At 35.1% G+C, this 14,472-nt stretch overlaps 1 protein-coding gene across 1 annotated transcript in view; it reads right to left on the bottom strand.

Annotated features, from left to right (window-relative positions):
• The window catches only part of Cow (Proteoglycan Cow), a 912,191-nt gene that overhangs the window by 714,502 nt on the left and 183,217 nt on the right, over positions 1-14,472 (bottom strand). The gene's annotated exons all lie outside the window — the stretch shown is intronic.

Below are 14,472 nucleotides of genomic sequence, written 5' to 3'. Positions count from 1 at the left end.
AGTATTGGTAAAAAAGTAGCAACTTCTCTGGTGACAGGCGCTATGAAGCTCAAAAGAAAATTTGGTATGGGGTTGAAGCAGAAGCAAAAAAAAGATATTGTAAGAAAGAAAAGAAAAAAGATCAGTTTAAAGAAAAAATAAGGTGATGCTTCAAGTGCAGTTATTAAAGCTGCAGCACAGGACATGAATACTAAGAGCAAAAGTGCTTGAGACGTCATCAGTAGTGCTTTAAAAGGGGCTCTTAGTGTAGTTAAAAAATCTGGTGATAAAACGTATATTACGATTCCACGCGTCCTACGCCTTCCCGCTTAAATTTGTGGAGCTTTACCTTTGATTCCTTTGTTCACTGGTTTAAGTGCTACCAGTGCTATAGCAAATGAAATAGTAGGAATTATGAAGGTTATTAATGCTAACAAATTAGCCAAAAAGCAACTGGCAGAGACTCAGAGACACAATTAAACTATGGAAACTGTTGCCCTCGGAAAAAGTCTTTATCTCAAACCGCATAAAAATGGATTAGGAGTATACTTAAAGCTTTACGCTGAAAAAGGTTTGAAAAAAAATAAGTAAAAAAATTAAAAATTGAAAGAAATAAGACTACTTTATTAAGCTTTAACAAATATAGATTTAATAAAATATTCTAAAAACTAAGGAATTTCCCATTTTCGTGGAGTATTTATGAGAAACAACTTACCTGCTAACGATCTCCGTTTATGTGAAACGGCTATAGTAAATTTTGATGGTGTAAATGGACCTGAAACTCACTGGGTGGCTTATTAGAAACTCAGTAATGATGTATACTTTGACGGTTTTGGAGATCTGCGACTACCTATTGAGTTAATGCTACATTAAAAAGTTAATAAAGTGAAATAAAATCATACGTGGTATCAAAAAAAGTTTAACTCTTACAACTGCAGACATTTTTTCTTAAAGTTTCTTTCAAAACAAATATAACTTTGTAACACACTAAGGAAGAACTTAGTTACACCATGACAGCCATGGAAGAAACACTAACACTGAGCCTTTCTGGTACGTCTTCTATCCTAGAAACAAAGTATTTTCTACCAATCGAATTATCGCCAAAACACAACTACGTTCTTGGCTTAGCAGAACTTTTGTCATACAACTCAGTCCTAAATATCGATGGAAATTGTAATAAATTATATGTCAGTAATGAAATTATTGTATTACTAACTAGCAGTTATGAGATCAAAGGTATTAGGTTATTTTTGATTGTGGTATTAGAACCTCACAATATAACTTTCAATATTAGGCCAAACAACAATACACTTCGAAGTGTTATCAAGTGCAGCCATACCATTGATTTAAGACCTAAAAATTCTATGGTTCGTTTTTTCAGTTTCACTCAACGAGTTTTTAAAAATAATACCACACACGTTTCAGACTTACCTGTAGCTATTACGAAGGTAAACGCACAACGACTAGAATGTAATATCACTCTTGGAGCTTACATAAGTAAGGACAAAGTACATACGATTTCTGAATTTATCATTTATTTAATTTTTGAGGAAAATTTATTACCGTAAGGTTGCACATAAAATCTTCAGTATAATGGGAATTATTTACATTTAAAAACCAATGGACAGTGGATGCTTGGGTACCCATGGGTTATTGCGAAACGCCATACAACTATCTGCATCTACTGCGCATCAACATTTTTGGCAGCCCGCACTCCGTACGATGTGGGCGCGCCGCACGCCCAGAGCAGACGCGCAGCAGCATCATGAGTCTGAGTACAACGCCATAGGTACTTTTGGTGGCACTGCTAGCCCACTTTTTTTCCAGTGCAAGTAAAAATTTATACTTTTATAAAATTATATGGCAGATAATGTAGTTATAAATATAAATATACCGCCTATGAAACGATATTGTGGACAAAGGTGGTGCAATTATCGTTGGAATGAGTATACCTACGTTAGTTGCGTGTGGTTTCGATAAATGTTCTAATATTTATTAACTGAAACATTATAAACAATAAATTATGGCACAATACAATATAAACAATGTCTTTTTAGGAAGTTCATCACAAATAGGTTTTTTTGACAAATATTATTTAAGCATCAAAAGTATACTAAAAATACCATAAGAAAAACTTTTGAAAAATTGTCGATTATATAACTGTACCCTCTTTTACATGTTTAATTTGAAAAATTTTCAATTTAACATGTAACATTATAGAAAAATAACTAAAAATGATATTTATAAGACCTGTATAACCCCCCTAATTTTTGTTTGCATAAAAATGTAGTATGTGTAACAATTTGTTTGTATTCATATATGAAAAATTGTTTAACAATACAAGAAGGAAGGGGTCAAGTATGCGTAAAAGCGCGTATGTAAGCTGATCCATATAAGAAAAATAATTTATAGCGCTGCTGCATATATTTGCACTCCATCCACCTCTCTTAATTTTGTGAAAGAAGAAAATGTAATAAAATTAACTATTGTCATTATACAGTACTGAAAGTTTTTTTTTTAAATATGAAAATTATGAAAAAATGTGAAAAATTGTATACGTAATTCTTTACTTATTTTAAAAGAAACAAATTAATGATAAGTAAATAAATGTTTAATAATACATGTGAAAGCTGTTCTACTTATGTATACTAATTTCCAAATTTTTTAAAAAAAGGGGTACCAAAAAACTTATTTTATTAAATAAATTATTAATTTATATAATGTATAATGGAACCAAAAGTAAATAAAAATTAACATTTGAAGTATGTTAAGAACTATACGATCAAATGAAGTACTCAGTTTTCCAATGTTGGGCTCGCTCCTAGCAGAGAGGACGAGGGTTCGAATCTCTTTGAAAATTGTTTTTTTTTTTTTTTTTTTTTTTAGAAATTGGTTAAAAGAAATGAATTCAAAATGTGTACTGTAGTAAGTGCGGGGTTTTGATGTTGTGTTGTATAGTGGCGTTATGTGGTGTATAGGGGACTGGAAGTACATCCTGAGGAGCGGGGCGAAGGGGGAGAATGAAAGCAAAATCTACTTCCGTTACACTTTTTCTCCAGGTCATCAATCTGAAATCGTTGACTTACTCCGTAGGGCAGAACACGCCTGTAGAAGTATAACTTAAAAAAATCATACAAGTGGCTTAACATGTACACTAGGACTAAGTCAACAAGGAGCCGTCAAACTGTCGAGACGTCGGAAAAAACAGTTTATACATCTAAATCTAACTCATCAAAATATACAGTTTATGAAAAGTCTAGGTCTAAAAATAAAAAGCCCTGATGAAAAATAAACTGAATATTTTTTGTTGTATAAAAAGTGGACGAGATTCTTAATGTTCAGTATCCAGTAACGTTTGATGAATCCATCGTGCGTTATGACGTTCAACATATGGTAATAGCGATGAAATTTACAAATTAATTCAACATTAAGACTTATGTATTTTACCATCGCGCAGTTCGTTACACGTTAACGGAAGATTAGTCAAATCAGATGGAAATACAGCAGTGACAAATACGGAATCGGTAAACAATGCCATCTGCCACGTATTCGAAGAAATAAGATACGAGATAAATGCTATATAAGTAGACAAGAGTAAAAATGTTGGCTTAACAACCCTTATGAAAAATTGGTTATCATTTAATCCTAATAAAAAACCGTCAACTATAAATGCCAACTGGCTGGGTGACGGAGAAGAAGAAAAAGATAGTCTAACTGATGACGGCTACTTTGATGTTATGATACCACTTAGTGTGATTCTAGGTTTTTCTGAAGATTGTCGATTAATCGTAAGATAGTTGTTAACGTGAAGCATGAGCTTATACTAACGAGATAAAAAAATGATTTAAATGAAGTGCTACAAACTGTAGTTTATGCTGACAATGATAATGCAATAGCAACTTGGAACGATTTTAAAGTCGTAATATTAAAGCTTGAATGGATTATGCCCAATGTGGTATTGTCAGATACACATAAAATTCGTCTATTGAATTCACTGCAAAAAGATAAGCTCATATCTATAAGTTTTCAAACTTGGAAATTGTATGAATATCCACTTTTACCTAACACACCCAAACATATTTAGACTGTTAAGACATCTAATTAGTTAAAAAAGCCACGTTGCGTCATTTTTGCCTTCCAAACAAACCGTAAAATTCAAAAGGTGTTACCGCTAGTATGTTTCATCATTGCAATTTAAGACATGTAAAATTTTGTTTAAATTTTCAATATTATACTTATGGTGATCTCAGTCTTGATATAATTCATAATCAGTATGCATTGCTGTATGATATGTATGGTAGTTTTTAAAATTCGTATCATGGTAAAGATCGTGCGCCTACATTAAGTAATTACTACTTTCTAAACCGAGTCCCTTTAATCGTCATTTATTGCTCTAAGCAAAACGAATCATTAAAAAATGCTTCAGTAGATGTACGAGTAGAACTTGAATAGTATAATTATTTTCCAGCTAATACATTAGCTTACTTCCTAATATTACATGATCGTGTAGTTCAGTATAATCATATAAGTGGGGATGTAAAAAGACGTATGTAAAGTGGGGGAATTGAGCTCATAAGCCTGATGCGTAGCTTTGCTAACGTCATTTGTCTTTTGATCATCATTGAGAAAAGTCAGAGCAGTTGGAACAGAGAAGAAAAAGATAATAAACAACGACAAGAAGAGTGAAAAAAATTTAAGAAAAGACACGCTGAGGAATGGAAGGAAAAAGAATCTAAGAAAAAATCAAAAGATAATAAGTGTTGTGAAACCCTATAAAAATAATTTTCTTTAAAAAATTTTTACTTATCAAAATGTTGCATGAACCGACCATTTATAAGTTTACTACCAATGTTAAAAATCAAAAACTTTCAACTGAAGATGGTAGTGATAGAAAAGAGAAATCTTTGTTGAAAAATTTTACAAAAAAGTATTTAACCAATATAGGAACTGTAGGTCAAATAAAGACAGTGTAAGATAATTGTACGGATGAAGTAGAAAAAAATCACAAAATCGAGTATGTGATGGATATGCAAGATTTTAAAAAGCCTGGCTATAATTAGATGCTAAAAGAATCAGCTATTCTTTCTCTAAATACTAACGACACTATAGCACGATTATTCCTTTTCAAATCACCTTTTGCCCCACGTAAATTACCACAAAAGTATAAACATGAAAATCTATATTTTGAACTTTACTATCATGGATTAACCTGGGATTTAAGTAATATTGAGTACACAGAGATAGGAAATATTCTTTGTGAAAACCATAAAGACGCTACTAAAATTTTTGTAATAGGGGAGTTGAAACAAAAGTGGCTTGAAAGATTTAATTTTCAAGTAACTGATATGACAGACTATCCACCTTTTAAACTTCCAAGGTTGGTAACCATTTGTACACATTATAACGGATTCTATAAATCTATGTGTGCTCTTCAAAATGTTAGACGTATGAAAACTTTTTACTACCACATTGAATGGGAAGATGTCATCAGCTCTGATAAAGAGGAGTTATAAATACTGGTTATATTTTATTATTCTCTCAGTTTCACAATGTATTATAAGTAGTAAGAGCAATGGTAAAGAAGAGAAGACATTGCTAGTCAAATAGAGAAGACACGGAGAAAAAAATTTTCAACCAAAATACCATAGGTATTCATCAAACGCATCATGGATTTTATCATCAGTATCCATGGCTTTCATGATGCTGATAAATATTTTATACCGAAAAAATTTTCAGTGGTTTCATTGCATGGTAACGTTGTTGGACATTGAATAATTAAGTCACCTTGCAGTTTCAATGATTTACCACTTGATGTAAAAAATTATAATAATTATCAAACACTAGAAGTGCATGAAATCGAATGGTTTCAGGATGATATTACATTAAATGACTTAAACTATTATCCGATTAAAGTATTAAAATAAATGCAAGTTAGTTAGTTCAATCCCAATGCGTGAAGCTCACGATTTGCCTCAAATATGTCAACCCTTCAACCATCTCGAGGATAAATTCGCTCCTGTCGTATATCTTACACATGGGCAACATCACTTGGAAAAGGAAAAGCTATTTTGTGCCTTACACAAAGCGCACTTGTTCAAACAATGGTTCATTAAGAGGACATTATTTAACTCATCAAAGCAAGACAGTGATTCATTTTACGCAGCATACAAACGCCTAAGGCGTCAAAAGCTACAGTCTAGGCGGATGAGTGGTCTCAACGTAGACGATTAAGTGTAATATATGATAAAAGGAAGTAGTGAAACTTTTTACTGTACACTCTTAAGAACAGTTATAAAATAAATTTTTCAAACTGATACGTGCTATTAATTTTTATTTAAATCACCTTTCCAAAATTTCCCCTCGTTTACTGTTAGAAAGAATATATAAACTTATTTATGAAATTAAAATTATTATTGCTCCAACTGTAGAATATATGCATCATTGACATGGTCTGTTGTATTTCCTACTTTCTGTTTCAATCTTTAATTATAATTTGAATTCAAAAAAATTATTTTATTATGTTGTCTAAAGTCTGCCTTGTATACTAGACTAGTGAAAAACTCGTCATAATTAATGTAAATTTCTTAAAATTTTTTTTCAAACAAAAGTTTTGGAAAACTCCTAGTATGCTATACTGATGACTCAGTTCCTTAATACTATGGTTAATGGATCTGTGGGACTATTTGCTGCACAGATTCTCAAAGAAGAGCGGTAAAAAAAAAAAAAATCTGGACTCGCATACAAAACCAAATATGCGCTATCCATTCGTCAACGCAAGCAGCGCACGCAAAAAAAAAGAAAGAAATATTTCTACACTTTCGTTTTTTAATTACAAGAGAATTACATTGCTTCCACTGGCTTCATTTATTTATTTAGGAATTCATAAAAAAATTTCAATTTTTAATTTTGTTTTTGTTTGCATCTTCAGTTCTGTTACTCTAAGAAAAAATGTTTGACCTCAGTATCTTTAAATTTCCTATGAAAAACACACTTTTGCAAATCCAATTTTTATTGTCAAAAACACGTTAGTGGCAAGAAATTCTGAAAAAATTTTTTATGCCAAAAAACTTTCGATCGACATAAAAAAAAACTATCATGATAATTTTGACGTAACTGGGAGGGTATAAGAGTATTAAGTTGCATGAAATATACCTAGTTATAAAATTGCAAAATAATTTTTAGATTTTGGTTTATTAAGTTTTAAAAATAAAGCTTAAAGATGTTATTGGAAAATTAACAGTCAGTTTATTGACATGTTATTTCGATAACAATATAATATGTAATCTTAGTCATGATAAAAAATTCAAATAAACTCATTTCTGTGAACTTTAATGTTTCATCACCAAACATATTATTTGCAACAATTGCAAATACCTCAATTAATTTTGCATACCTTTTTTCCCCACAAAAAATATTGAATTCGTCGTAAAAAAAACACGAAACTAAAAAAAAATTCCTCTAGATCTCTCTGAAGCCACTTTACAAGACACTGGCATTTTTTGCACTAACGGTCTAGTAATTAAATTTCTTAATGCAGAAAAATTTGTGTATCATCTTCGTGTATTTTTGTACGACACTGTCAGAGCACTTTATCCATTTCATTGGAAGGAAATCTAAAAAAAATCAAGAAAGTTGCACTGTATGAGCTGAGGCAGCTAAGCGCTCTTATTTGTACCCCTCTCTTGTGACTAGGTGACCAAACAGCAGTGTTGGTTTTAAGATGGAAAAAAGTGGTTTACCCACCACTATTCCGTCTAAAAAAAGTGATAGGAAAACTGCTTTTCGGTCGTGGCTACGCGACAGCACACAGCGTCATATGCTACGATAACAGTTCTCAAATACTAGTCATGTATGATGTAACTATATATACATGTGTGTATAAATGTATCAGCTGACTGTTGCACTATAGTGGTCAAGTGCGCTGTCCTATCATGCCTGTCTCCTGTACCGGTGCTGATAACTGAGAAACCAAAGGCTAAGCCAACGTTAATGCTGATACTTATGAGTACTGACCAAAGGCTTGACCTTGACCTTTCTTTAAAAAAATATAGCCGATTTTACCAAGTCAAACAAAAAGGTGAACAGAGAAACTACTGTGAGAGCGAGCTATTAACTCGTAAAAGTACCTGCTATTTTGTTGCAAAGGTGCCATCATTAAGAACCTTGACATAGATAGAATGATTATTAAGCAGGTATTTACTGTTTCTACAACATTACTGTTTTGATGTATAAAAATGTCAAAAGGTTAAAAATCAGTTATCAATAGTAAACAAACAATGAAGCCTTATTAAATAACATCTTTTAAAACCAATAAAAGTCTTTGCTACAAAAACTCTGATTGAAGCAAATCTGATAAGTAAACTGCAAATTTCAGTAATCAGCCCAACAGTATTGAATAAGGTGCAGTAGTAGTTTTTTACCCTTTTTTTAATTGTATTAAGCTTTATAAATAAATCTAACAGGGCTCTAATAGAAGATTGCTGAGAAATGAGAAATTTCCAGACATTTTCAATGACAACGTTGTAATTACTTTTCCTGCACAAACTAGTGAATGAAATGAACTAAAACAATCAAAAAAACATTATCAAGAACCAAGAGGTTACCTTTTAATGTATATGTCCTATACTGCAGTTATAGCAATAGTTCTATCTGGCATGACTTAAAATGTAACAAAGAATAAATTTTTAATACAATGAATCAAGCTACTAAAAATAGTATAAAAAATCTCGACTTAAACACCATCGCTGCAAATTTAGATATTAAAAATGTAAATGAAGAAAAATCAAGTTCTAATGAAGATTGATAGGAAAATGTACTTGGCCCTTTCAAATCATCAGATAGCTGTAAATCACCAGTTGCTCCTGAGGCTGTAGTAAGATTGTTTCGGAATACACATTTTTTAATAGAGTTATGTATATAACTATGTATAAAAGTGTAAATGTGGCCTGGTCACCGACAGTTCAGCAGCCCACCATCTTTTCAATGTTTCTGGCTGCAGAAACAGCTGCTCAGCATTTAGATGCAACTTTTTGACCAGTTTGAATTTCTATTCTCACAATCTGGAGCAACCAGAAGCAGCTTAAATATGCAACTTAAGAGCAGTACGCCAAGGGACCAAAGGTTTCGTTCTTTTTTTACTGATGTACATCTATAATGTTTATAGTTCTATAAAATTGGGTATGATAGTTGTAACTACCAAATAAATTGAAGAACTGTAACCTTACCACAAAGAGTTGATCAGAAAAGACAAACTGTCCATCGCCTGGAATTCTCATAATTCTCATCTTCTTCTGAGTTATGCAGAAGACAATAGAATTTCGATATTCCAGCGTGTGGTAGATCAATTCCTTTTACGGTGAAAACATGGTTTGCAAATTGTCTCAAACAAATCAGAGAAAATTTTATGTATCTTTGTGTTCAAGTAGTAAATACTGATTTTAATGACCAGGCAGTAGTATATTCTTGTTTCTACGTATGCTGGGCGTTTTTATCGAGGCTCGAGAAGCTTCGACAGCCTCGAATAGGAAGCCCCAAAACAAATTCGCACTGTATTCGAATAAAAAGGAGTGTGGAAATCTTGCTTGTTTTAATTTTTACTTGGAACATATCGTAACAAGATTAGTCAAGCATACTTCTGTTGCAATAAAAAAATAATGCAGCTATTCCTTTGCAGCTCACTATATTTACCAAAAAGAGAAATTTTACCAGTAATTAAAAAAAAGAAGAACGCGTTATTGCGACAGATGATTCTAGTGTTAGACAAGCGATGCTTTAAATTGAAAATCGACAATTGCTATGATTTTCTGCCACGTAAGGATGAGTAGTGAGTCAATCATGTAGAAAATTACAACCAAGTTTGTCAATAAACTACTGCCTTGACACAAAGAGTAGTGAACCTTTCGTGCAGTATTTATCTGATCGGCCTGAATGTCTGAGGGCTTTAATTGAAAAAGCAAAATCACTGAATCAGCGTAAGATGCTTGGAAATCTCTGCTAGGCTGCCGCTGTTGGGCATGACTTCGAAGTGACTCGAATCGTCCAGATCTTCGAGAAAAATTGCTGCTGCGTGGAAGTTTCTTATTTTCTGGACGGGGCAGAGACTTCTGCCTGCTCCGCTCTTGCCGTACGTGCCAGTGATAAGCTCAGCCGGAAAATCAAGACAAAGCGTGGGAGAGAGGGGCCACACACAAGTAAAAGAGTCATTACACGTGTCACAGATGACCCTACCTCCCGTAGAGTAGAATCATTTAGTCATATTAAAGGCTTGCAGTAACCAAGCAGAGATATTCGGTTTGTGGCGCTCAACCATAACTAAACATATCGCTCGCCTTAACGCAACGGGCGTCAACGATCAAATATACGGTGCATTTAATCTAACATTATAGGAAAGCCTAAATGCGTCGTAGAAACTATCCCTAGGCTACTCAACTCGTAAAAGTAGCTTTACATTGCAAGTGAATTAACGTACAAACAAAATATTATTGTTATGGAAAATTAAGTTCGATAAAAAAAGAAAAAAATCTAAACATAACAAGTAATTAAAAAAGGAGTTAACAGAACGAAAAAAAAAACAATATAATCTAAGAAATTTAAGTAACTACCTCGATTTTTGCGGCCAACGTCGACAGCTCTTCAAATGTGAGTGTATGGTCCCCAATGACTCTGAGAAAGTGGTACTTAAAACTCCACATCCCCGTTTTCCAGAGTCCACCAAAATGTGGGGCTCGAGGCAGAATAAACGACCACTGGGTGCCTTGGAAAGCTAACGTTAATAACACGATGTCCATAAAGGGCGATGACTTAACGAAAAGCGCCTGCAGCTTCTTGGCAGCTCGTTTGAACATGGTGGCTTTATCGGAGTAGAGTTTTACTGGTAATCTTCGACGAGCGCAGAACCGTGCATACGCTGCAAGAAGAGATTTAGTAGTTAAGTCCTACAGAATGGCTTGTGTGACTAGGCAAATAAAAATTACGACGTAGCCTTTCATAGATTTTGCGCTTCGGCAGCATAAGTTGCACGCTGCCATGGAGTGTTAACTGATAAACTTCTTCGACGAGTCCTTTGACCAGAATACATCCCCTTGGTAATACAATCAGATGCTTCTCGTTATAAGGGATTGGCGAATAATGCAGACGTCCTTAAACTCGGATCAAGCCCCGCTCACAGACAAAGGGACTGAGTCGTGCCAGTGGACTGCGCTTGAAAAGCGACTTACTTGCTGATAATCGCTCTCACTCCTCTTTATAGTGCTGTTTCTGAATGGTTCTGTAACAAATAATTTGAGCGCGAACCCATTCCTGTTGCGAGATAAATTTATCCCGTTCTTGCGGCTCATCAGACTTTAAAATCCAGCGTCCACAGTAGATCAGGAAGTGTATCATTTTTCCAAAATGCGAAAACTTTTGCAGTGAGGGTAATCGTGACTGAAAACATAAGATTATCTTCTTGGGGGAGCCAATTAAGACCTAGCGTGTATATTACCTCTTCTTTCTTTACGTTTACCTCACCGATTGGTATTGCGTTCAAACCTGTTAGCAACTGTCACCTGTTAGCATCAGCTGCTCTCGCCGTCAGAGTGCCTCCTCAACCGTGTCTGCGCTGGCGAAGAGATTGTCAACGTAGAGCGTATGAAGAAAAATTTCCGTGGCATCCAGGTTATCATCAGCTCCATCAATGGCGAGCTGCTTCAGCACTCTTAAAGCGAGATATGGGGCTGATGCAGTACTATATATCACTATGACCCATCTGTATTTCTTGGGTGGTTGACTGCTGTCTTCTTGCCAAAGAATTCATTGCTAATTGACCAATCGATGTCATCTCGATGCACTGTAATCTGCCTAAACATCTTCATTACATCAGACGTAAAAGCAAATTTAAACCTCCTCCAACGGGTTAAAACCAGTGCGATATCTGCCTTTAATTTTGGACTAGATGAGAGCATGTCGTTAAGCGAAACTCCATTACGGGATTTTTGCGATGCGTTGAATACTACGCGTATCTTTGCAAGATTGTCAGATTTCACTACTGCATGATGGGGCATGTAGTTGCAGGGTTGGCTGAGTTGATAGTCAGGGACAAGCTCCACGTGCTGCAGATTAAGATATTCACACATGAGGGGTTGGTAGTGCTCAGCCAATTGCGGATTGGATTGCAGCCACCACTCGGAGTGAGCCAAGCAAACTACGGCTATGTATCTAGAACCGACCAACTTGGGTTCTTTTATCAAAGGGCAAGCAAACGACGAATCGTCCATTCTCATCACGTGCATACGTTTTGCAAAAAAACTCTTCACATTTCTTTTCATCAGCGGTAAACAAAGGCTTGACCCACTAGAATAAAGGCTGGATAAACATCATCTCCTAAAATTATGTCGATCTTTGCAAGGTCAGTATAATTTGGATCTGCGAGCTCCAGGCCATCGAGATGCAGCCAATACCCTCGCGTGAGCTTTTGCTTTGGTAAATAGCTCGTAAGCTCTTCAAGAACTAAAGCCGAAAAACCCATTGCAAACCCTGGTGTTTTGCTCGTCTTCAGAATACCGTGAGCGATATCATAATATTTAGAAGACGTCTCTGCACCGACACCGATAACTGAGATAGACGTCTTCTCTGAGTCAAGTTTGAGATAATGCAATGTGTGCTGTGAAATGAAACACCTTTCTGTACAGAGAACTATCGAAGCACGAACTTCTAGAGATTTACCGGCAGGGTTGGCAACCATGACGCGGGCTGGTGCTAGAACAACCAATGCTCCTACAGAGGCCCTATGCGATGAAATTTCACTAGTTGAATTGGCATAAGTAGCCGTAGTGCTAGTGAGCTGCGCAGCATTATAAATTGAATAGAACGGGCCACGGTTAGCAAACTCCTGATTATGCAAATAGTCCGTATAAAGCTTGGTATGATATGCTACCTTGCAGATAAAACACTAATGTTTTGAATTGCATTTGTCCGCGAAATGATCTCTCTTGAAAAATTGAGGCAAAGTTTAGCCCTTTTGCAGAACTCTAAATGTTGAGAAGGCGTTTGAGCATTGAACTGGCTGCAGCGCTGCAGCCAGTGATTGCTTTTATAAAGACCGCATAAGGGGCCTGACTTTGAGTCTATTGACTTGACAGTCTGTGCATTATTGGTAGTAACGTGGTTGGAGGATTAAGAAGCCGTATTTTCCGCTTTCTTACCCGTTAATTCACAGTTTACGGGCGTGGTTCACGCTTGCTCGAGCGATTGAACACGCTTCTCTAAAAACCGCAATAACGCGTCATAAGTCGAGAAGCCCTCAACTGCACTCTGGGAAACTTCTCACACTTCTCGAGAGCTTAAGTCAAACTTTCTAATAATGCAATGTACCATCTAATTACCAGAATATTCAACCGGGAAATTCTGATGAAGAAGCGCATGAATAGCTTCCTCGACTTAATCTATTATTTCGTTTAAGTCGTGAACATTGCGAGCTTTAACTGGCGGTAGTCGTGTCAGGTTATCAAGGGTGTTAAACAGTTGAACTCGCGGATTGTCATAACGCCGTACCAGCTTATCCCACGCCACATTAAAGTTCGTTTCAATCACGTTAAGTCCTTTTAAACGTTGTGTTACTTGGCCTTGCTCACTCCTTGCTGGTAAGACCACAAATTTCTGCGGGCATCGGATCCTCTAATCCCTACTTGTAACCCTAACACTGTATCGTATTTACCTTTGGTCAAAGACCTAATCAGCAAAAAAAAAATCGAAATTAGTTTGAAGGAAAATTCCATGGAAAAACCTGCCTTGAAATAACTGGAAAATCATAGACACTTTTTCCAGTGGAAGCAGTTTGAACTCGAACGAAATCGAACCCACGACCCCTGGAATGGCGTTGAATCAATAACGAGCACGATAACCACTGAGTCAACGCCATTGCCAAGGAAAAATAATTTATTCATTGAATGAAATTATCAGTAGCTGATTGACTTATTCTCAGCATACGTTTGCAAAACAAATGATTTATTTATTTAGTAAACTAATAAAAAACGTAAAGTAACCTTTGCTGCCGCTTGTTCACCATAGAAGAAACTTATTTATCAAACATACTGATACATAGCAAAGCTCCTCACTGCCCTTACTTACTTTCTCAAGCAATAGATTATTTATCAAATAAATTAATAAATAGCTAAGCTACTCATTTCCACCACATGCTCACAAAAAAAGACATAATTCAATTCTCAAATGGGCTAAAAAAAGCTTACTCGTAAACAAATAATTTATTTATTGAAAAACTAATGAATAGTTCAGCTACTAGTTGCCGTCACTTTTTAGCTAAAATAATAGCTTGTTTAATAAATAATCTTAAAAATACTTGAGTAACATACTGCCGTTGCTTGCTCACCAAAGTGAAAATTAATTTTTCATGTGAACTAATGAATAGCTACCAATAACTTAATAACCCTTACTGAATTGCTCACCAAAACCAGTGGACAGTGGGTGCTTGGGTACCCATGTAAGAAGTTATACTTC

This window comes from Copidosoma floridanum, unplaced genomic scaffold, assembly GCF_036245765.1.
Source record: "Copidosoma floridanum isolate Cflo_tuat_1 unplaced genomic scaffold, Cflo_Japanese_pri ptg000030l, whole genome shotgun sequence".
Classification (NCBI taxonomy): domain Eukaryota; kingdom Metazoa; phylum Arthropoda; class Insecta; order Hymenoptera; family Encyrtidae; genus Copidosoma; species Copidosoma floridanum.
The sequence above is the reverse complement of the archived record's forward strand: the minus strand, read 5'-3'. Positions and strand labels throughout refer to the sequence as shown.